Source organism: Crocuta crocuta, unplaced genomic scaffold, assembly GCF_008692635.1.
Source record: "Crocuta crocuta isolate KB4526 unplaced genomic scaffold, BGI_CrCroc_1.0 scaffold25, whole genome shotgun sequence".
Taxonomy (NCBI): domain Eukaryota; kingdom Metazoa; phylum Chordata; class Mammalia; order Carnivora; family Hyaenidae; genus Crocuta; species Crocuta crocuta.
Genome location: NW_027532015.1, coordinates 394,734 through 418,995, shown reverse-complemented (window position 1 = coordinate 418,995; position 24,262 = coordinate 394,734). Strand labels below are relative to the sequence as shown.

At 40.1% G+C, this 24,262-nt stretch overlaps 1 protein-coding gene across 1 annotated transcript in view; it reads right to left on the bottom strand.

The window, feature by feature from the left end:
• Positions 1-12,172, bottom strand: part of RGS17 (regulator of G protein signaling 17) — a 76,064-nt gene extending 63,892 nt beyond the window's left edge. The window contains exon 1 of the mRNA XM_077775985.1: positions 12,041-12,172. The gene's annotated coding sequence lies outside the window, so the exon portion shown is untranslated. The remainder of the gene's footprint in view (positions 1-12,040) is intronic.
• Positions 12,173-24,262: the final 12,090 nt, after the last annotated feature.

Below are 24,262 nucleotides of genomic sequence, written 5' to 3'. Positions count from 1 at the left end.
GCTCTGTGCTGACAGTTCTGAGTCTGGAGCTTACTTGAGATTTTTGTGTCTCTCTTTCCCTATGCCCCTCCCCCACTCACACTCAGTCTCTCTCTGTCTCAGAAACAAACATTAAAGGGCACATACTCAACACAATCTTGATTTAATAGATAAGAAGATAAATACACAACATATTTCCATTTAGTCTTCTGGAGAGAAACTCAAAGTGTTCTAGCAAAAAGATCAGTGGTCTTGGGATGCCTGGGTGGCTCCGTTGGTTGAGAGTCTTGACTCTTGATTTCAGCTCAGGTCATAATCTCACAGTTTATAATTTCAATCCCTGCATCAGGCTCTGTGCTGACAGCAAGGAGCCTGCTTGGGATTCTCTCTCTCTCCCTCTCTCTCTCTCTCTCAAAATAAATAAATAAACTTAAAAAATGACTGATTAACATCAAGATTAAAAAAATAAAATATATAAAATTTAGAGTACTGAACAACTTTAGGAATCCAGTTCTGTGTCACTAGGTAATATATGAGCTTCAACTTAATAATTTTAATTCTTTCTCAGATTGTTTTTCTTGCAGTTTTTTTGAGATGCTTTCTGTATATCGATAAATTGAAAACTGCACAAGCAAACAAATGGAAGAAGGGCAAAAGTCTCAAATTAATTTTCTACCCCATTTTCTTTCTTTTCCTCTCCTCATCCATCCCCAAACATATTTTCAATGGAGAAGTTTTATACCTTCTTCCAAATGGAATATTCAGTTTTGCTATCAGTTAAATCTCCATAAAATATTTATGAATTAGAATGTTCAGTTTAAAAAAATTAATCATTTTTATAATTACCATATTCAACAGGTAATTTTTACAGTTACTACATTCATGTATAAGTCTGTAGCTAACATAAGCTTCATAAACTAAATAAGATGAACACTTACATCCCCAAAAACAAGTTTAATAATAATGCAAAATCTCAGATGTGTCTGTTAAGAGTTTAATATTTGTTTGGTCAGTCTTTGTGAATATTTCTGAAAGAGTCATTATATTTTTCTAGAATATGCCTATCATTTTTATTCATCATAGATATGCTATTTCTTGTGTATGGATTACTACATTCACATTAATATGCCTGTCATGAGTGTGAAAATAATGAGGTAAATAGCATGATTTTTTATTGCAGTATCACTAAAGATCTAAGCAGAAAGCTGGATCAGTTACTCAATAAATATATTGAGTTAATGATGCCAGTGTTGAAATTAGAATACCATGCCCTTGAATTGTCATCCATGGAGTTCAAACAAAATTTTGGTAAAATTTCATCACTCTTATTTCATTCACAGTCATATTTTTTTCCAGGATAAAAAGACTCTGAGGGGACTATTATAACTTTTTTGTCTAATATTTTATTTTGATAAAATATACACCATAAAAATTTACCACTCTAAATCATTTTTTTTAATGCTTATTTATTTTTGAAAGAGGGTAAGTGATAGAAGGGCAGAGAGAGAGAGAAACAGAATCCCAAGCTGGCTTTGTGCTGTCAGCACAGAGCCCAAAGTGGGGCTTGAACTCATACAAACTGTGAGATCATGACCTGAGCTGAAATCGAGAGCTGGTTGCCTGGGGCGCCTGGGCGGCTCAGTCAGTTAAGTGTCCAACTCTTGGTTTTAACTCAGTTCATGATCTCACAGTTCGTGAGTTCAAGCCCCGCACTGGGCTCCACGCTGACGGAATGGTCTCTGCTGGGGACTCTCTCTCTGCCCCCCCCCTTACTCTCTCTGGAAATGAATATATAAACAAAACAAAACAAAACATAATAAAATAAAATAGTTGGATGCTTAACCGGCTAAAGCACCCAGGCACCCCTAAACCATTGTTTCAAGCGTACAGTTCAGTGGTATGAAATAAATGCAGGATGTGTTACCCTCACCACCATCCATCTCTAGAACCATTTCAAATCGTAAACCTGCAACTCTGTACCCATTAAACAACAATTCCCCATTCTACTTTTCTTCCCAGCCCCTGTCAACCACCATCCTACTTTCTGCCTCTGCGATTCTGGCTACTAGTAATCCTCATATTTTTTTCTTCTGGGGAAAAATTAAAATAATTTGGGGAAGGGGCACCTGGGTGGCTCAGTCGGTTAAGCATCTGACTCTGGCACAGGTCATGACCTCATAGTTTGTGAGGTCGAGCCCCGCGTTGGGCTCTGTGCCAACAACTCAAGAGCCTGGAGCCTGTTTCAGACTCTGTGTCTCCTTCTCTCTCTGCCCCTCCCCTGCTTACGTTCTTTCCTTCTCTGTCTCTCAAAAATGAATAAATGTTAACAAATTTTTTAAAAATAGCAGTATGGGGAAAATACAAATTTAAGTGACTTACTCTCTGAGGGTACATACACAATATTTTCAAAATTCAGTTTTGTTCAATTGCTGGCAAATCACTCAAAGATTCTGAGTAGCAGAGAGAGAAAATCATTATGTTTCATAATGAAATATACTTTGATATTAAAGTATATTTAATGGTGGCCACCATGTGACAGATATAAAAAAAAATCAGTAGCAAACAGAATACATGAATAAAACAGGAGAAACATTTCTGAAGTAGTAATGCTCTGTTCACAATTTTAAATGTTTTACTTTAATCAGCTGCATTTTTATACACCAATAATGAAGCAATAGAAAGAGAAATCAAGAAACTGATCCCATTCACAATTGCACAAAAAAATCATAAAATACCTAGGAATAAACCTAACCAAAGATATAAGAGGTCTGTAAGATGAAAACTATAGAAAACTTATGAAGGAAATTGAAGAAGACACAAAGAAATGGAAAAACAGTCCATGCTCATGGATCAGAAAAATAAATATTGTTAAAATGTCATTACTATCCAAAGCAATCTACACATTCAATGTAACCCAATCAAAATTGCACCAGCATTCTTCTCAAAACTAGAACAAACTATCCTAAAATTTGTATGGAACCACAAAAGACCCCAAATAGCCACAGTAATATTGAAGAAGAAAACCAAAACGGGAGGCATCACCATCCCAGACTTTAGCCTCTACTACAAAGCTGTCATCATCAAGACAGTATGGTATAGGCACAAAAACAGACACACAGACCAATGGAATAGAATAGAGAACTCAGAATTGGGCCTGCAAATGTATGGCCAACTCATCTTTANAGTAGTTGGGGAGAGGGAGGGAGGCAAACCATGAAAGAACAAATGCTGAGAACAAACTGAGGACTGATGGGTGTTGGGGAGAGGGGGGGTGATGGGCATGGAGGAGGGCCCTTGTGGGGATGAGCACTGGGTGTTATATGGAAACCAACTTGACAATAAACTACTTTAAAAAATAATAAATATTTCTACTTTATGTTTTGGTAAAATGCTGCAATTTAATAAATTATTGCGAAATTGAATGCCAGTTGTATTTACTCTAGGAAAATCTATCCATTTAATAATTGAGTCTGTAGTACAACAGGGTCTTGAATTATATATGCTATTCTATAGAGATACAGATTTCTATTTCCAAACGTACTTCACAAATAATTCTCAAATATTTTAAGAGGAAGGCATTTACCAGAATGCCATTTCTCCAGTCTTTGGCAAAAAATGATCTAATTCTATATTATTCATATTGGCTGAACTGTAAAAGGGATGCATAACTCTCCACATGGGAAGGCACTTGACTATTTAGAGTCTATAAGAAATAGCTGTAGCTTGGTTTGCAAATAACCACAAATAAAACTTATGTGCCACACTGTTTCCAGCTCTGAAAATTTGAATATATCAGTTTCAGCTCTCTAAAACACAGAGTCTCTCTTATAATATAGTCACCCACCTAACACTCTGTAGTGTCTCTGTGTCCTGGATAAATGCGAAGTCCAAGAAATATAAAGGAAAAATAACACAGAGTCTGATTCAGGGAGGTAACATCTCATGGGAAGGAGGACAGGAATAGATCTTGCATAATGCGACAATATAAGGGCTTCGATAGAGGAACGAACAAGGTGTTACTGGAACCCAGAAGACAGGGCTGGAGTGGTTCCCAAAGTAGCGGCATTTCCGTTGTGTGTTCAGAATGAGGGAAGAGGGCCAAGAGGTAGGGGAGACGTCATATGCCAAGGCACAGGGTCGGAAAGGCCATGAAAGATGCGTTCAGTGAGGCTGAAGATGGGCTCTGGCTCTTACTTGCTGTGTGATGTAGTAATGTTACTTAGCCTCTCTGGGCAGTTTCCTCATCTGACCAAAAAAAAAAAAGAAAAAAGAAAAAAAGGAATGATGATAAGACTTACCTCACTACCTTATCGTGAGGATCTGTGATGCACGTAAAAGCCCTGGCAATGTGTTTGCTCCACCCTGACATGCTCAGTACGCCAGAGCTGCTGCGAAACAGAGATCGTGGGTGTCAAGCTGGGCTCGTTTCCTTATCACAGTGAGGCAGCCGTTTCATTGGGTTTGCTCCCCCTTTTCCATGATAGGAGGAGGATCAAGCTAGACAGTGATCTCAAATCTCCTGCAGCTTACACATTATTATATTATAGCTCTATGGCCACTGCCACATAAATGATAGTTCATATTCACCTCTAACACGCAGGGTATTTTTCTCCATAGGGAAAAGGCCCCATTACAGAACTTGAGCTGTCAAAGTTGATGAACAAAGGGGTCACAGAACTGGCCTTCGTGTCTTCAGGTTGAATGCTTCACTTACACCTCAAAATATCAGGGCGGCTGCATGGCTCAGGCAGTCAGGCGTCTGACTCTTGGTTTCAGCTCAGGTCATGATCCCAGTGCTGTGGGATGGAGCCCCTGCTTGGTGTGGTGCCTGCTTGGGATTCTCTCTCTCCCTCTGCTCCTCTCCCCTGCTTATGCTCCCTCAATCTCTCCCTCTCTCTCTCTAAAAATAAAAATTAAATTAAAAAATAAACTGAAAATCTTTCATATTTATTTCAGATAAATTAACTTTTCTTGAAGGTTGTCAGAAAGATGGTAGAAAGCATCTAAAAAACATGGCCAAAGGTAGAGGCTGCCCCTTCTTTAATGTTTATTTTTGAGAGAGAGACAGAGACAGAGTGCAAGTGGGGGAAGGGTAGAGACAGAGGGAGACAGAAAATCTGAAAGAGGCTCCAGGTGTCAGCACAGAGCCTGACATGGGGCTCGAACTCCAGAACTTTGAGATCATGATCTAGGCCAAAGTCGGACACTTAACCGACTGAGCCACCCAGCCGCCCCAAGAGGCTGCCCCTTTTGTATAACAGGGCCTCTTCCTATAAAAATAATACTGGTAATAGCAGAACCACCTAGAACCTATTTGTTTCATGGCTGTTTCAACTCAGTGTCTCGTTGGCTTGGAACTTAAGAATGAAGTGTAACAGCTTAGCGGGCACTTTGACTTATTTGTTCCTTGACAAATAATGGAAAAAACAGTGGACAGGTCAGCTGTTACTTGTGGCTCTTGATAAAATATGGATTGTGACTGCATGAGAAAATGGGCAAACATTTCTTAAGAATAAAAGCGAGGAAAAATGACCTGTGGGTTTAAACATTCATTACATACATTTCTTCTTTAATCCAACAAATGTTTATTGACCAACTATTATGTGCCTAGAAAGGTGCAGACAATAGCGATCCGGAAATAAACTTTTAAAAAGTTTTCACATCCAGGAGTAAGAGGACATCAGGGATGAGGGATGTTAATTAATGGAGTTTAAGTCCCTGTGTGGTCAAAAGATTTCTGAAGTCTGGGAACAACAGTTTAAGTGTTAATATACATACTAGAAATTACTGCTTATATCTAAGTGCTGCAATTCATATTTGAGCCTAATCAGATAGATGTCAAAGTTCACACTCATTCTACTATTCCATATTCTACTAGAGATGATATCATATGCTACTGATTTAAAACTATGATAGATATCTTTTCTGTTTAAAGCAGAATTTCTGGGGCGCCTGGGTGGCTCAGTCGGTTAAGCGTCCGACTTCGGTTCAGGTCATGATCTCACAGTCTGTGCGTTCGAGCCCCATGTCAAGCTCTGTGCTGACAGCCCAGAGCCTGGAGCCTGCTTCAGATTCTTTGTCTCCCTCTCTCTCTGCCCCTCTTCCACTCGCTCTCTGTTTCTGTCTCAAAATAAAGGCATAAAATAAAATTTTTTTTAAAAAAAGCATAATTCCTTCATAAAATGAAAATAGATGCTGGCAAAACTAACCTGGGCAGTTAAGAGTATATGCCACCTTTGGTGACTATTTATGTTAGTGGTTATGAAGTGGTACCTACTACCAAGATATCAGACCCATTGCCTGGCATTCCATCAGATGTAGTGACCAGTCTTTGTACTTCAAAGGCATTTTTGCTCCTTCACAGCCTTCTGTTAAAAAAAAGTGATAAGCCTTATCAGGTCGCTCCATCCAGAAGTCCTAACAGCAGACACCAGGTGATGCTGTGACAATCAGATGGGACCCCAGTAGGGAGAATAGGAAATGCAGCCTGCCAGAGACACACCATGTCTCTGGTTTTCTCTGGGGGGGGAGGGGAGGGAGGGGGCAACTGGCAAAACTCATACATCTTTCAAGTTAAGTAAAATCACGGATATAACATGTATACGTACACAAACATTTGGGAACATACAGAAAAACTAGTTCTAGAGTCACTATAGTCCCAGAAATGTGATTTGGACTAGAAAGGAATAGCAGAGTTCTCTGTCCTAGAACTTCTTTTTGATATAAATCTTTAGTCTTTAGTCTCAAAGAAAAAAAATGTTTTTAAATTTCTATACTAAAGTCATAGCCGCATCACTCTGTAACCTGTTTCCAGTTTTATTTTGGATTGAAGCATACCTAAATGCAGGCTAACATTCTCATTTTTTAATGTTCAGATCAAAAGGAAAAAAGAATCAGAGAATTAGTGGGCATAAGTTCATGAGTTCGAAGAATTTCTTACATGCCAATCTGGTTACTCAATTCTTCAGAGAAGGAAAACAAGAGGGTAGCTGAATGATACAGACCTTAACATCAAATGAACTGAATCACATGTACTTTCGTCTAAGAAATGCAGACACAGAATGTAATAGATGTATGCTGGAGTCAGACTTTGTCCAGAACCCACCAGGCAGATAATGAAATCTGGTAGGAGAGACTATGATCTGGAGTTTCTTTTTTTTTTTTTTTATTTTATATTATTTTTGAGAGAGAGACAGAGACAGAGCATGAGCCGGGGAGGAGCAGAGACAGGGAAACACAGAATCTGAAGCCCACTTCAGGCTCTGAGCTGTCAGCATAGAGCCCGATGCGGGGCTAGAACCCACTAACTGTGAGATCATGACCTGGGCCGAAGTCAGTCACTTAACCAACTGAGCCACGCAGGAGCCCCTTGAGTTTCTTAAAATTATCCAGGCATAGTCCACTGACTTTTGTTAGCCTATCTCACCGTGGCCACAACACACTACATAGGCAGCAATGGTCACTCAGAGTTTCTCCGGGCCCCCTGTGCATATGGAGAAACCTAATCACAGCTGCCAACTGAGGGCTGGCCTATGCGGATAGATCCAAAACTGTTTCTTTTCCTCAATTTTACTTTCTTTCAAATGCTAATAAGGGCTAAGCCCCACACATTTTGGTGCCTTCCTCAAATAAAGGAAAAGCACAATGCAAACATTAGGCATTCTATTTTCATTGCGCACGTGTCTTGCTTTATGCGTTCTATCTTAAAATATTTATTTTTGGCCGCTGCCCTGACACTCGGTGGCTGGCACTGGGGAGAATCTCAGCCACAACTGTTGAATGCATAAAACAACCAGTGGCATGAGCTCCCTCCCCGCAAGCCATTATGGAAGTAGACACCCATCTCGGAATCCTTACCGTCCAGCAAACAAAGGGCATGGTTGGCGTGTGTAGAGTTTCTTACACTAAATGCACACAGGACTCAGCGGTTACTCTTTTCCAGCTCTGTGAACTGAAAGCCAGGGCCTTACACCAAACCACAAAGCAGACAGGAGGCTACACCATCTGAGGAATGACCTACCGTTGATTAGAACACTGCGTTAGCGGCCTCTTTTTAACAGAAGAATATTTTAGGAGCAATGGGCTGAAATGTGACATTGCTTTACAACAGCATCTTTAGGGGGAGTAATTTTTTTTATTCCCTTGGGGTTTACATTTTATTTAAACTAGGCCATAAAATATCACTACTCGTTGACGGAAGGCATGCCAGGGCAACCGGACTTCCTTGCCCTCCTGAAGAAGGCAGGGCGAAGGAGGCTACTGCGGCTGGTGGTTTCTGCACAGCCCACTGGCTCTTCCAGGCCAGCAGCGCCACGTGTCCTGGCCTTGCAAGTGGAGCTACTATCCTCTTCTCCTAGCAACCGTATTATGTTAAAGTACGGTTGCTGAGGTTGCCAGGATATTCTTCTATTCTTGTTCTCCATGACCGAACCAAAGGGAAGAGAATGCGTAAGCCAAACGAAAGGTGGAAGATACAGCGAGAGGGGCCCAGAAAAACAAACACAAAATGATAAATAAGCAGCTTTATGTTCTTTCGGGTAAAATCAGAAAAAAAAATTAGCAGATTTTAAAGACAACTTGCAAACGAATGGCCATGAAACATTTTAAGAGACAAAATTCACTTCTTTATTATTTTTCATGGAAAACCCACTTCTTCCTGGTAAGGGAAGAGAGACAAATATTTAAAATTGTCAGAGTGACCTGAAAGGTTCTGAACTATAATTACCATCCTGTTTAACATGTAAGAGCTTCCAAGTAGATGCCACATTTCACTGCACCGAAGACATCACTGATTGTAAAATGCATACTGGGTTCTGAAAATGTTAAAATATGAAAAAAAAAAAACCAAAACACCTGTATATAGAACTGTTGAAACATTGTATATTACTTCATTTGGTATTTCAATCAATTCTGAGATAAAATATCTTCCTTATTCACAGAAAAGGAAGTAAAGTTTCTCAGAATCATAGCTAAGAAGCGGTAGAGACAGACATCAGATCTACATCTGTTTGACTATTCATTACCCGTGTTGCCTCTTAAGTTCCTTGCACAGATAATAAATAAAAATAACAACATGCTTTCAGAACTTCATAGCTGTTGAAGTACTTGTCATACTTCTGGTAATCCACTAGGTATCATTAGCCCTGTTTTACAAATAAGAAAAACCAGACCCAGAAAGATGGAATGACTCGCTCAAGGTCACACACACGATTAGTAAGTGGCAGAGCCGAGGGTGAAACCTAAGATAAATGACTCTTAATCCAGAACGTGTTTGACTAAGATCAGACATTAACCAACTACTGGACCTGAAATTAGTTCATGGACATAAAGATTATTCAAAGAGAAATGTACAAGAAGAGCTGTCGCACATGGTAGATGGATTCACTGATTTATTCAACAAATATTTATGCAATGGCTACTTTGAGCTAGGCTCTGTTTTAGTACCTGAAATACAGACATGCATAAAAGACATAAAAATCACATAGGACTTTTAAGTGCTATTGAAAAAAACAAGGTGGAGGGTAATCAGGGAGGGAGAGCCTGCAACTTTATATAGTGGTCAAGGAAGGTGTCCTTGAAAAGGTGACATCTGAAGAAAGATAAGGGAGATACAGAAGTGAGCCATATGGATATCTGTGGGAAGACCATTCCGGGCAAGAGGAATAAAGGGCTTCAGTTGGGAGTGTTCTGACCCACTGCACAAACAACTAAAAGGCTGTATGGCTGGAGCATAGTAGCAAGGGCAGGGTGGGGGAGTAGAGGTGATGAGTTCAGGGGGGTATGGGGGGCAGGAGGTGGAGAGGGTGGACACACCACACAGGTCCCTCAGAGCATTTTAAGGACTTGGCATTTTACTCAGAGCAAAATGATAACCTTCAGCAGAGTAGCCTCATGGAATTTGGAATCTGGTCGGTTTCAATGACTCTGCCTAAGGCATCCCAAGTATGGCTACTTCATCAGTCCAGTTTAAGCTAGGGCTACTTGGCAAACAGATGCCACTCTGACTCTACCTTATATTACAGAGCATTGCCTATCCTACAGAGTGTCGACAGAGAAGATTCCATCTTTATGGACAGCTAATAAATATTTATTAGAGACCTATTATCTGTGCTGGGCATTTAAAAAAAAGCTCTCCTCATCTCCCTCTCTCCAACCCCAACAAAAAACTGGTCCCCACTTTCAGTAAGCTTAGAACGTAGCTGTGAGATGATTAAAGTCTATACCACATTTTCACTTGTGGAAGAGCAAGCATGGAATTATGCCAGGGAGAGCCAGAGACAGTTTTACTGAAAGCAATATGAAAGGCGAGGTTTGCTAAGTGGATCAAGGCAGGTAAAACATTTCATCTAGACGTAACAGCAGGAGCAAAAATAAGGAGGCTTATAAATAGCATGGCTTATTTTTTTAAAGATTCATTCATTCACTCATTCATTCATCCATCTATCCATCTATTCATTCATTCAGTGTAACTGGGGAGTAAGGTACCTGAGAACTAACAGCAATTGGGGAAAGCAGGCTGGAAGGAATCATGGAGAGGGCCATGCATAGTATTTGGATTTTATCCATAGGTGATGGGGAGACAAGGCATGCTTTCTGAGTATGAAGTAGCAACTGAAGTCATATGTTGGTCATCCTGGCACCATGTGCAGGACCGTGGAATGACATGAGAATGCAGACGTGAGGCCACTACAATAGTCCAGGCAAGATGACGAGGGTGAATGGGGAGAACAGAAATAGAGAAATGGGGCAGAGGTAAGAAGCATTCGAGGTAAATTAAGCCTAGCTTAGGGACAGATTAGTTATGAGCAGGGTGAGAGTGAGAAAGGGTTCAAGGTCAACTCCCGGTGTTCCAGCATGAGTGATTGTGTAGATGCCACACTCTGATAAGAATACAGGAAGGTGGGGCGCTTGGTGATTATGCATCTGACTCTTGATTTTGACTCAGGTCAGGATCTCACAGTTGTGAGATGGAGCCCTGCATCATGCTGGGCATGGAGCCTGCTTAAGATTCTCTCTCTCCCCGTCTCCCTCTGCCCCTCCCATGCTTGCTTCCGCTCTTTCTCAAAAAAAAAAAAAAAAAGAATACGGGAAGGAAAAAGGTTTGCTCATGGAGAAGACAAGAATACAAGTGTCAATGTTACAATGCAGGAAGTTTCACTGGAGGGACAAGTCACTGCGAGGTGGCCAGACAAAAGATGGTCAGGATTTAGAAAAGTGGAGGGAAATGTGTATGGCATTCCAGACAGAAAAACGCCTAAGCAAAGGCACAGAAGTGGCAGCACAGAGGCCATTTTCGGCAGGGAAGTACCCTGGTCTTTGCGAGTAGAAGAGTGTAAAAGAAAGGGGAGGAAAAGGTGGGTCTTCAAATGATATGGAATCTGCACCTGAAATCTTCCTTTCAGGGAGAGACTGTGGAAGACATACCGACCGGTCCACAGTGGATGAGCAAGCCCAGATGATTCATGGCAGGCGCCGGAAACACCTTGATGATATTGATGGTGATCCCACGTGAACATTACAGTTACTTGTCATGCTAGGATTCGTGAGCTCCCGAGCCCCTTTGTAGTTACAGTTTGAACTTGGCTTTCCTGCATCCCATCTCAAGATTAAATGGACATTTTTAGCAATTTACTGTTCAGAGCCACAGGCGCCATGTTTTCCTCCCAACACCTGACATTATACTTGAAGTGTAATGAACTTGAAGTGTCAAGAGCAGGTTTAAAACTTTAAACTGGTTTCATTTCACGATGAAGCCTTTAATTGTTCTTTGAAGTTAAACTAAGTAAATTCTATAATAAATATCTGGTCCTATTTGCAGAAGACAAATTACAAGTACAAAACAAGCTTCCTAAAGTCTATACTATCAATAATCAAATTTTTGTCCATCCAGACAATGCATAACTTTTAAAACATAATATATTTAAAGTCTTAGCTGTGAAAATATCACTTGCTCAGTTTAGCCTTAAACTATCACAAGTGGTGGTGGGATACTCATAATGTGTCCTCAAGTCCATCACTGAAATACAAATAAAATAGCAATCAGAGCATTAGCTGAACTTACTTATTTTTCCAGGAACACATTCAGATTTCTTTCCTTCATTTCCCCTTTGACAGCAATCAAATCCCTAACAGCTCTTGATAATTCATCATTTCTTGCTTCAGTGCCATCCTTGAAAACCAAGCCGGCTTGTGATTCTGTATATGTCATTATGGACTGAGACAAAACACAGGTAAAAGGGGCACTCAGATTAGACCATTTCTTCCAGGAAATATCACTTCTCCTATAACATAACTGGAAACGTTGAGCACATGTCACTCATTGGGCAACACCTGTCCAACGCAGTCGGGGGTAGGGGGGAGACCACATCCTTCCTTACAATTTTAAGCTGCCTCCGCCTTTTCTCTTTTACAGTTTTATTCATTTTTATTCATTTCACTCCCACACAGGCGCTACGCATTATACAGCTTCCATACTTAATTTTTCCAAGAGCTTAGACACAATAAAACTGTGTTCCTTTCTTATTGCCTAAATATGCATTTCAGGAACGTACTCCTTTTGGTTTTCTACCTCTGTTAAATGTGGTCTAAATGTTCTGATGTACCTCAGAATTCTTCTACTTCAGTTAACTAAGCTCTAAATTCTCTGAAATGTCCCTCAGAGCATAGAACACTGGGAAGCAAGTTTGGCAGGCAAATGCAAGAAGCAACTAAGGGAGGAAGATAAGACTGGCAGCTTGTTCCTGGGGAAATCCTGGAGGGAAGTCAGACTTTGTAGCCTAAGAAAAATGAGCTCACTTCTCCCCCTTGTGCCCGGAACCTTGGATGCTATCAGTTCTATCATAGATCTCCTTGGATGAGAGAAGCCAGGAGAATGCAGTCTCCTTCCTCTGACCTCTCCTTCCAGTATTTTCTGACCTGCGATGACTACATTTGTGGTAGCATAATATACTGGTTTGAAATGAACTGATATCAAGTCATGTCAATTTTCAGAAGAATTAAGGTCTAGAAAATTCACATTATATTCCAATCTTTGGTACACTCCCATGTAGCTTCACATATCTGCACCTAATAGAGGAGTAAAGGATCAGCTCAGGTCATGATCTCAGGGTCCTGAGACCAAGCCCTGTGTAAGATTCTCTCTCTTCCTCTGCCCCTCCCCCACATGCACGTGTGCGTGTGTGTGCGCGCACGCACACACACGCACTTTAAAATTAAAACAAATTATAAAAAAATAAAAAACAAAAAGCCCAATGCAGTGCAGTGTTACAAACAACAATATATTTCAGATTCTAAACATAGTTTCTGCTTTGTAGCTGGAAAGGTTTGCAGTTAAACACTGATTTCTTCCTTTCATTTTTATTATCTGAGCTTCAATTTCCTGTTTACTCCATACTTTTGAATAACAGTTCACTGTTCGGCCTTCAAGTAAAAGAATGCACATATAGGAAAATCCACCTCATTTCAGTTAGCATTCCCAATGAGTTTCTGAGGCAATTATTTTTTTTAACACGAATTTCCATTTTTTAAACTTGCATTCTTAGTCAGTTGAAACTGTGAGAATTTATTTTTGCTCATGACCCAAAGGCAACACTTACTAGACTGGACATCCCCGTGTGGAATGATTTAACAAATAATAATTAGGAAGGTCTCCGTTTATTTGTTTTAACAACCAAACATTTCATTAATTGACTAAGTAATACACTTAATTTTATGACTAAAATTCCTCATTCAGCATACAAGAAAAACTAGGTGGGGGATTTTTTATTCTAAGCTGCAAACATTTTTTTTTGTCATTTTGGATGACTCCAGCAAGGCCATTAGATAAAACCCCATTTGTAAGTGTTGCCCCACGACACCTTTCTTCTAGCTGTGGGTTAAAATATTAGTGACGAGGAGATGAGGGGGAAAAGAACCCATTCTAGTTTCAAGGTGCCTTTTGAGCTTATGACGCTTCTGTGATTCTAAAATCCTTTCCCTGCCCATAACCTTGGGGAAATTCCACTACACCTTGGATCTGCTAACTTTACCCTGGAGTCTGGAGGCAAAGCTCAAAATAGGGCTAAATAATCAAAATTTCTTCCAATCACCAAGGCTGACCTTGAATAAATGAATGAATGAATGAATATTATATACTTGTTTTTATTTTGATATAGAAATATTTTAAATGTCTCAAGAATGAATGAAATTAGTGCTCCAGAAAAGTCTATGGCATTTTCCCTGAAACTTCTCCATTGATAATTTTGCTTCTCACTGCCAACAAACACAGTCCTCTCTACAGCCGACATAAACGTTGGCTCTGCTCCCCACCTGAGGCTGCTGTTCTCCCCGACTCAGTCCTCTCCACAGTGTTCTCTGCTCGCCTCCTATCCTGGTCCTGGTCTCCCAAGAGCTGCTTCCAATTTCCTCTCCAGTCCTAAGGGTCTGCTCTCACTGGGCACCTCTGCTTTTCCATTTGTAGGTCAGTGGCTTGATTTTCATGGTAAGCAATTTTGATGCATTCTTTTCTGCCCCGCACACCACGCACTGCTTACGCATAAGCACACACACACACATTTAACTTGAGCGCTGTCGGGAGGGATCATGGAAGGAACTGCTCCTAACAGCTAGTTTCTCTTTGAAAGACTCCTGCAACACTCTTTATGTGAAAATAGCACAAGACACTTTTGGAAGACACTCTTCAAAATGTAAACGGGTCATAGTAAATAATATTATCCAAAGAGGGAGAAAAAGGAATTAGCCACAACTTTGTGTTCTTCCCTCTTAGGCTCCACGTCTCAGAAACCTGACCAATCAATATTCATAAACTTACCATTCATCTAAGCGCCCTGGCTCCTCGTGAACAGAAAGAAGAAATGTACAGAGAATCTATACTCTTCTTTAAACTTCAATGTTCTTAAAACTCGCCAGGACAAAATAGGTCTTTATTATAATCATCATTCTCTTCTCAGCTACCATCATATACCATTGCCAGCTCTTCCTCTGTTTAGTGACCACTTCGGTACTGAACGGAGCTCTTCCGCATCCACAACACAGTCATCCCTTCCACATCCCGAGCACCTGTTCTGTTACTGGCACTGTTCAGTGTACTAGTTTAGATTCTGCCTTATGGGACGAAGGAGACTGATAATTTAAGAGAGCAGTAAATGCTATGAATGAAACAAAGCAGACTGCTGATAGATGGACAGGACCAACATTAGGCAGAGTCCAGGAAAGGTCTCTTTGAAGAGGTGACCTGTGAACTGAGACCTGACAGATGGGAAGGATCAGAGGAGAGTCTTCCAGGCAGAGAGAGGGACGGATGCAAAGGACGGGAGGTTGTGAGGCACTTAGTGTCGTCCTGCCCTCGCGTTCCTGGAACGGCTCTGCTTCCTCCCGTCTAGGATGTCCTCCTCTCTAAGTCTGTCCTAAATGCTGATTTTTTCAGACCCGGGAGTATTTAGATGCCCCACTAGTCTTTCACAGACTTAACGCTATATATTTGACCTTCAAGGGTTTAAAAGAGAAACAGCAATTCAAAGCAAGCCTCCAAGCAGAAACACTGATGACCTCACAGTCGACTATGTCACTTTTCCATATCTAAGAATCAGGGGCATCTACTCTTCGTGGAATTTAGTGCCAGGAAATAAAACTGCTCTGAAAAACGGTTTCCTTTCATTAAACAATGAGNTGTCACTTTTCCATATCTAAGAATCAGGGGCATCTACTCTTCGTGGAATTTAGTGCCAGGAAATAAAACTTCTCCCTGAAAAACGGTTTCCTTTCATTAAACAATGAATTATAGGTAACCTGTCCTGCAACCCTTTCATTTTGGCCACCAGAACCTCAGAGGTAAAACCGAGGGTCCCTGTTACAGTAACAGCCCTGGCCTTATTATGTGGCATGTCCACCCCCTCCCCCCCTTCATTCCTCTTTGTAGCCTCTTATCTTTATTTTGTTTCATTTTCACTGCCATGTGTGACAGTGCTTTTATTTAAGCTGCCTCAGACCTTTTGGAAATAGATGATGTATAAATCATTAATCACCAGGGCCTTCTGGACAATCACGAGCAACTTCCTCATTGCAAAATCTCCCGTGTTGCCTTGGCCCTGGCCCTGCCCTCTCTGCCACATGACAGAACCCAGCTGCCCATCCCTGGTGAACCGGCTCCCTTTCCCGATCTGTTTTTGGGAAGATTACTATAAATATGAAGAGAGTTGGTTAAAATCAACTCCACTTCCTCAGTTTCAGGGCACACCACAGCATCTTCATTTCCCTTTTAACACATTTCTTTTTCATTCTGACCATCTTATGTATGAATGTGTATGTGTGTCCACGTGTATGTTCATGCACATGTACATGTGTCTATGGGTGTGTACATGTGTGTGCACTTGTGTTTCCTTCTTTTCCCTCCTGCCCATTCAATGCAGATATACTTCAGGATTCTCTTCCAGGCTTTCACTCCTGTCTACACTTCTTTTCCTGGCCATCACCTACCACCGTCACTTCTAAGTAAAAGATTTTCGAAGTGTACTTCTTCCTCAGCCTCTCTCCTGAGTTCACATTCCAAACTCCCTGGAACCACGTGAACCTCAGAGTCACAAGGAGGCCCTGCAGTTTTCGGCCCTCCTAACCCTGAAATCTCCTCCAAAACATCTTTGCCAGCACTTGCTAGTAAGCTTACCAACTTTCAAAGCAGCCCATCTAACTGATGGTTTTGACCATTTAAAACGTTGTTTCCAAAGGGCGCCTGGGTGGCCTGGTCAGTTGAGCGTCGGATTCTTAGTTTCAGCTCAGGTCATGATCTTACAGTTCCTGAGTTCCCGCCCCGTGTTGGGCTCCACGCTGACAGTGCAGAGCCTGTTTGGGATTTTCTCTCCCTCTCTGTCTGCCCCTCCCCTGCTCACTTGCTCTCTTTCTCTCAAACTAAATAAATAAACTTTAAAAAATTTTTTAAAAAGTTGTTTCCAATAGGATGGCAAAATCTATTTCTATGACATGTGCCTGCCAGTTCTAATGCTATTCTTTTTTTTTTTTAAGTCTATTCTTTTTTTTTTTTAAGTTTATTTATTTTGAGAGAGAGAGAGAAAGAATGCACAAGTGGGAGAGGAACAGAGAAAGACAGGGAGAGAGAAAATCCCAAGTAGACTCTGCACTGTTAGTGCAGAGCCCAGTGAGGGGCTCAAACTCATGAACTGTGCGGTCATGACCTGAGCTGAAACTGAGAGTTGGAAGCTCAGCTGACTGAGCCACCCAGGTGCCCCTCTAATGCCATTCTTAAGTGTAACATTAAGAGCTAAGATGGCCTGAATACCAGACGTGTGCCAGGGCCACTGCACATATTATCTCTCTACAACTCTGCCATGTGGCTTTATTATTCCCATTAAATCACCGGGGCAATTTTTAATTAATCCAATCATGCCCATGAGTCTCCTCCAAATGGTGACATACACATATTCTCTAGGGGAGCTACTCTATCCCAGGTTCAGAAAATACAAATTCCTCCAGTCACTTTTTTTAAGTTTATTCATTTATTTTGAGAGAGAGAGAGAGAGAGAGAGAGAGAATTCCAAGTAGGCTCCACAATGTAGGGCCTGATGCAGGGCTCAAATTCATGAACTGTGAGATCATGGCCTGAGCCAAAGTTGGATGCTTAACTGACTAAGCCACCCAGGTGTCCCCCAATCACTTTTTTAAGAGTATTTATTTATTTTGAGAGAGAGAGAGAGAGAGAAGAAAGAGAGAGAGAAAATGAGCAGGGGAGGGGCAGAGAGAAAGAATCGCAAGCAACCTCCATACTCTGTGCTGAGCCCAACGTGGGGCTTGATCTCACAACCCTGAGATCAAGACCTAAGCTGAAACCAAGAGTCAGATACTTAATGGATGAGCTAAGCAGGTACCCCTCCAATCAATCACTTTTCACATGAACTACTGGATTTTGTTAATTTTACCGTCTGTATTGCAAACCTTTAACTATGGTGTCCAGAAGGAAAGAAATTCAAAATAACATTCCAGTTGTGGTTTGAACATGCAGGACAGAACTGTCACCCGCTTCACTCTAGACACTATGTATGTGCCTCTGCTGACCTAGCTAGCCTAAGAACAGACCTGCCTTAGGCTTTTAACCAATAGCCTTCTCGACAGCTCCCAGAACTCCGATGAGTACATCAAACCATTTCTTAATGGCACCTGTATTACCCAGGCACATAGGCTCAAGTCCTCCACATCAGCTTTGAAATTCCTTTTACATCTTCAAAATCTCATTTGTGACCAAGTCGTGAAGGCTCGGAGTTGAACATGTTCTCACAATGTCATCTTCCTACTGCCTTAGGCTGGGCTTTTCTCTGTTTCCCAGTCTAGGTTCAGCTGTTCTCACCTGGACAGCAGCTTCCCTCCAGCCCNCCTCCCCCCACACTCAGGCCTGATGAAGACGGCTCTTACCCTGCACTCCTCCCCACGCTGGTGTCAGCGCCCACCGGCGTCTGTCTCCTCTCTGGTCTAATCATCCTATGGTTTCCTGCATGTACCATACACTTCTGGGAAACTGTGCCACAAAGTATTTTTCAAATGTTCCTAGTCCTGCACCTTCGTGCACACGGTCTTTGAGCCCGGGAGGCCTTTGTTTGCCTGTCAAAATTCTATCTTTCAGTAACTTGAGAAAATGTCACAACCTCTATGAAACTTGTGCCAGATCCTGGGTCTGGCCGTCAAAAATGGATCTAAAGTTTCTGAGTTCTCATGCACTTTGTTTCTCTCCTAGGATAGAAAAGCGATACCAATATACATACATATTTCTTTTTTCCACTGCTCTTTAGGCTCCTTACATCTTAGCTACGGCTTATTGCATTTTACTCTTCCAGATCCAGAGGAGGGCTCCAATTTAGCTGCATTAATTACAAATAAGGAAGCAGGAAACAAACAAACAGTGAAATTGATGACTGGCTGAACCTGAAGGAAACCTGGCAATCTAATGCAAACACTTGGAAAATCAGCCCCACACCAGCCATACTTCGAGATGACCCAAAAGAGAACTCTCTCCATTATCCCCGCCTGCTTCTGATTTCATTTTTCAGATGGTGGGCTCTACCCTCAAGCACAAGAACTCTTTCTTCTTCCCTGAGAATTAACCAGGCTAGAATTCCCAGGGCTGGTAGTCAAAGGCCAGCACAGTGATCCTACTAAACCATAAATAAATCCACTTTCTCTTAAAAATAATCGCAGTGACAATGAACAGAGAATCTTTTGCAAGCACACCGGTCACTCCCTTAAAATCTTAATAGTGTGGCCATGAAGTCATTGCATTGCCTTACTGCTCAATAAAACAAACCTGAGAATGTGTATTTATTCCTTGCTGATATTTAAATGCGAAGGTCTCTTTATATCATAAAAAATAAAATTGAATTTATATAAGATGGACTTAGGAGTAGTTAAATTTAAAAGAAAAATTTGGAGTTTTTTTTTTATAAATGTGAGTGAATTCTGGTATTACCTAGAAGAATTTTTAACTATTCAACATAACCTATTATCAGGTCAAGAAAAGTGCTTCACATTTTTTCCTTCCTGGAATTAACATTTATTTAATGAAATTCTACATCATAAAATACCACTTGCATTACTCAGATGTTCAGTCAATGAAATTACTGAATTAATGAAAAAAAATTACCTTCTTATGATCAGGTCACATGAATTCACAAAACTGGAAGTGGTTACATAATACAGCAGAGTTACATAATAATGTATTGAATGATATTATACTTTAAGATGTAATCAGTTTTTAGCTAATAGTCTTGTTTGCTAGCTCAGTCTTCCTTTTGCTTGACTTTTCTTATCTCTTTGGTTCTTCCCCTGTGTTCTACAGTGCACATCTTTCCTTCCTAAACACTTGGCTAGGATTACACAGGCATCAGGTCTGCTGCTTTCTGGCTATCAACCCACAAACAAAAAGGGGAAACACACACATGTACTCAGACACTGACACAGTAAATTACCTCTCCAAAATATTAAACTATGAAGAGACAACACCAGTGTATAAGGATTCTCTACCTTTTGGTTATTAGCATTAAAAAATGATATATAAATATATCTTCAACTAAATCCAGGATTTATACAAATATAGGTGGGTCATTAGGCATTGGATTTCCTAAGGATAATCTAGTCTAAAATATTTCTCCATTGGCAAAAACTCAGATTACTGGACAGGAGCGGATTAAGAAAACATGGGCTCTAATGGCTTGAAGCAAAATTGCCTGTATTATTTACTCGTAAGCTAACAGAGATATGAAAATCAGGCTGGTATATTCCTGACTACCAGATGAAAATAAAACAGCAGGGTGGCTTTGTTTTATTTTATTTTCCTGCCAGACTTAGTATTTGAGTTCTTGATATGTTTTAAGTTTCAGGCCAAAATTATTTAACTGTCCTAAAATTATATAAAATAACGTGTACACCTATTTTCTATAAAATGTTAGATGTACAAAAAGAATTGCTACTCCTTTCTCTTCAATTTATCTATTTAGAAATACTGCTTATAATACCAATCATACCAATAATAATACAAAGAGAGAAAAAGGTAAGTCAGATGTCATGTTTCACCCACACAGTAAGTAGGGAAAAAATAATATTATTATTTATATTATTCCACGCTGGAATATTTAATACTCTAATTTACATTAGAGTATTTAACACTCCAATTCAAAATACAGCATTCAGTTGGTGATAAGTTTGTAAGTTATATAGGTCATTGTATTGCTTTAAAAGCACTGTCTTAGTACACTCGTTGAAGATATTGGATTTTCCTTTGCTTTTATGTACGTCTTGATCATCTAAACTCATAGGGCACAGGAAAATGCTGTATGGTATGGTAGTGCTGGGTAGAAATAAATTGAGAAAGAAATAGGTTCAAATCTCAAATTATCACATATAGTTACTTATTAGCAGCTCAGTTAAAGGTTTAATGACAAGCAAGCTAAATGTAGTGGCTGAAATGAGGATTTAACTTACCTTCAAGATAATTCATTCATAATGTTAATGTCTCTCATTACTATGTGTAGGCAAGTTAACTGTCTTTTCACCTTTTTCTAGGAGGATTTGAAGTCTCTATCCTGATCTTATTAATGATATCAAATCTTCCTAGATCAGGATACATCTAGTTGCTAGATTAAGAGATTACCCTAATAATTTCAATAAGTAGGTGTTGAAGATGGTTTTCTTTCTCCAAAATCAAATGTAATTTTTTTAAATCTGAAAATAGCATTCTGGGTTTCTGGTCAATTTACTGTATTACAAAAAGATTATCAAAGAAGGAATGTCAATAGTATCAGGAGAAAATTCTATAATATTTTTATTGCATAGGAAATGTGGATCCTAAGGAAGGTGGGGGTATCACTCTCTCTGACTCCCTTTGCTCACCCCTCCCCCAACATTTTAATATACCTTAATTTATATTTTNCGTCCCAATCCAGGTAATTTTTAAGTGAGGGAGGGAAAGGCACAATACAGATGTATGTATACATTTTTTACGTTAATAAGAGAGAAATGGGAGTTGGCGTGAATTCACAAAAAGCATTAAGCTCCCAGTCTTTTGTTCTTCAGATTGTGGAGGTGGTAGTTAAATCACCCACCAGCCAGAACCACTTCCTGCTTTCCCTTCCTCTCATCTGAGTCTCTACTTAGTCCCCTTTCATTAGGGGTAGCGAAGTCTACACTTTGAGGTCAATTAGCCCAAAACCGCTAAATCCTAAGAAGATCCTTACTCATTACTTCCACCTTGTTTTTAGTTGTGACTTGCAAACACAATGGTCAGTGCTCACTAGATAGAAGCAAAATAATAAGTTGAAGAATTCTGTGTGTAAAGTCCTTTTAGAAAGGGGCCACATTTAATTAATTTCTGCATCCAAAAATCTTATCAGAGTCTGGCATGTAGTAGGTACTCAACAGTGTTTATGAATGAATATGGGAGTTCATTCAACTGGTTGGTTAAACAAGCTGGTCAGGAAAGGATAACACAGCAAACAGAGAATAACTTCAACACTAGTAAGGACCCCATTAGTTAAGGCAAATAGTGGCAAGAAATTAAAATCCCTTCAAGTATTTATCATCTACATGATGCTTCTTAGATTAGTTTAAATTATCTAACTCTAGTACAACATCTAACATTTGGCTAGTTATTGCCAATATATGAAGCATTTTTACAGACATTATTTCACTTAATGCTTCCACAATTTTGAGGCATATACTGTGGGGGTCTTCAATTTTATAGATGATGATACCAAGGCTCAACAAGGTTCAGGCTAAATCTCTCATTATTTGAATCCCGAATCTGGGGTCATTCTAAAGAATTACATTCTCTGCTTTAAAAAAAAAAAAAGTCTCTTTCTTTCAAGGGCAAGTTTCCACATGCTTTTTTACATCTTCTAAATTAAATCACACAGATTACCACTTTTCCTACAGCAGACTTGCACATATTTGTTGATGCTGATTAACTGAAGCCTGAAAATGTGGAAGAGGTGAGAGAAACAGGGTAGAGACATGGGTTGGTTTTCCTACAACCAAAACTGACTCCTAAAATCCCTAGATCAGATAGCCTTTCATAATATAGCAAAAACAAGCCCCTGCCTCTCACAGAGACTAGAAAGAGAGATGGTGTTGTCAACTTTAATGGAAGAGTTTTCTCCAGATTTAACTCACTATACCATTGGGGAGACCTGAGATAATTGAAGAAATGAAATAAACACTTACCTGCTCATTTCATTTATGTCATAATTTCCCCTGGGTGGTGTCTGTTTTATTGTAATGTCATGGCTCTTGAATTCTAACCTTTGTATTTCAATAGACAATCAGCCGTACTATGAAAAGCCTGTGACCTAATACAAGGAAGTAAATATTTGCTTTGTGAACCACATTCATTGTCTATAATAAAATTATATTTATTGACACAGATATTAAAAAAATCTCAAACACAAAGTTTAAGAAATTCAGAGAGATTTTAGATGTTTATTATTCATGCTAGAATTTCAAGTCTGAGGCATTTATATACTTTGATGAAAAAGCCTGCACATCTAGTAAAGAGGAGAGCAAGAATTCAAATCCAGTTCTATTTGAAACAAGACTTCCTGTTCTACCACAACCACTTTTCCTATAGGGGCCTCCCATTCTATAAATTCCAAGTTCGTTGATTCTGAATTACTGAGGTTTTACTATATTTGAGGAAGTGGCACCAGCAGTAACATAAAAGTTTACGCTTTCTATGTAGTTTCCTATCTAAGGGACTTCACAGATTTTTCAAGCCAACTACTCAAGCTTTTGAAACCAAATTTGTCAAAAGTCATAGAATTTAAAAAGTCAAAACCAGGAGCTTAGAAGAGCACTGAGTCTCGTGAAACATTCCAGGTAGAGAACTCATTAAGAGACTAGATTAGATTCTCACCTTTTAAATATTTAAATGTTACCTCCAGCTGAAAATCTGAGATAAGATTCCAATCGGAAATGGTATTATAACTCAACTTAATTGATTTCATTCTGATGAGAAACTTCAATTAATGCTCTGTAGGACTTCCAGCTACTATTTTTTTTTTTTTTATTTCTAGGAGAGAGAGAGAGACAGCGTGAGCAGGGGAGGGTTAGAGAGAGAGGGCGACCCAGACTCTGAAACAGGCTGGCAGTCAGCACAGAGCCTGACGTGGGACTCGAACCCACGAACCGCGAGATCATGACCTAAGCGAAAGTCGGCGCTTAAACGACTAACCCACCCAGGCGCCCCAGCTACTCTTATATTACCCTTCCATTTCCTTTATCTTGGGAAAACTCAAAAGTTCTGCAGCATTGGCAACTGACAGAAACAATCCATGAAAACCCAAGAACTCATCTTATAGTAAGGTGTGAGTTTGTGTGTGTGTGTGTGTGTGTGTGTCCAAACAGAAAAACAGCAGACTCTAACTATTAAGGGACTCTGGGCTTCTGAAAGGGACTGTACACTTTGGAAAGCCCAGGTTCTGTGGCAGGTGACAGTATGTTAGGGACGCCACAGCAGCCCAAATCCTGTGGCTGATCCATGTCCAGATTTTGGTGATGTCTGCTCCACTCCCGCTGAGTTGGAGTCTGGTTCAGCCACCACCATCTCAGTAGTCTTTGCCAAAAGTCCTCTCGGTCACTAAGCACTTCCTTTCTTTGTATGCTTCTGCCATATTTAAGAATTAACATTAGCACTCAAATAAATAAGAAAAATGTACCCGAATGCCAATAGAAAAATGGGCAAAAGACTTGAACAAGCTATCCTTAATGACCACAAAAAAAACTGCTTTCTTTTTGA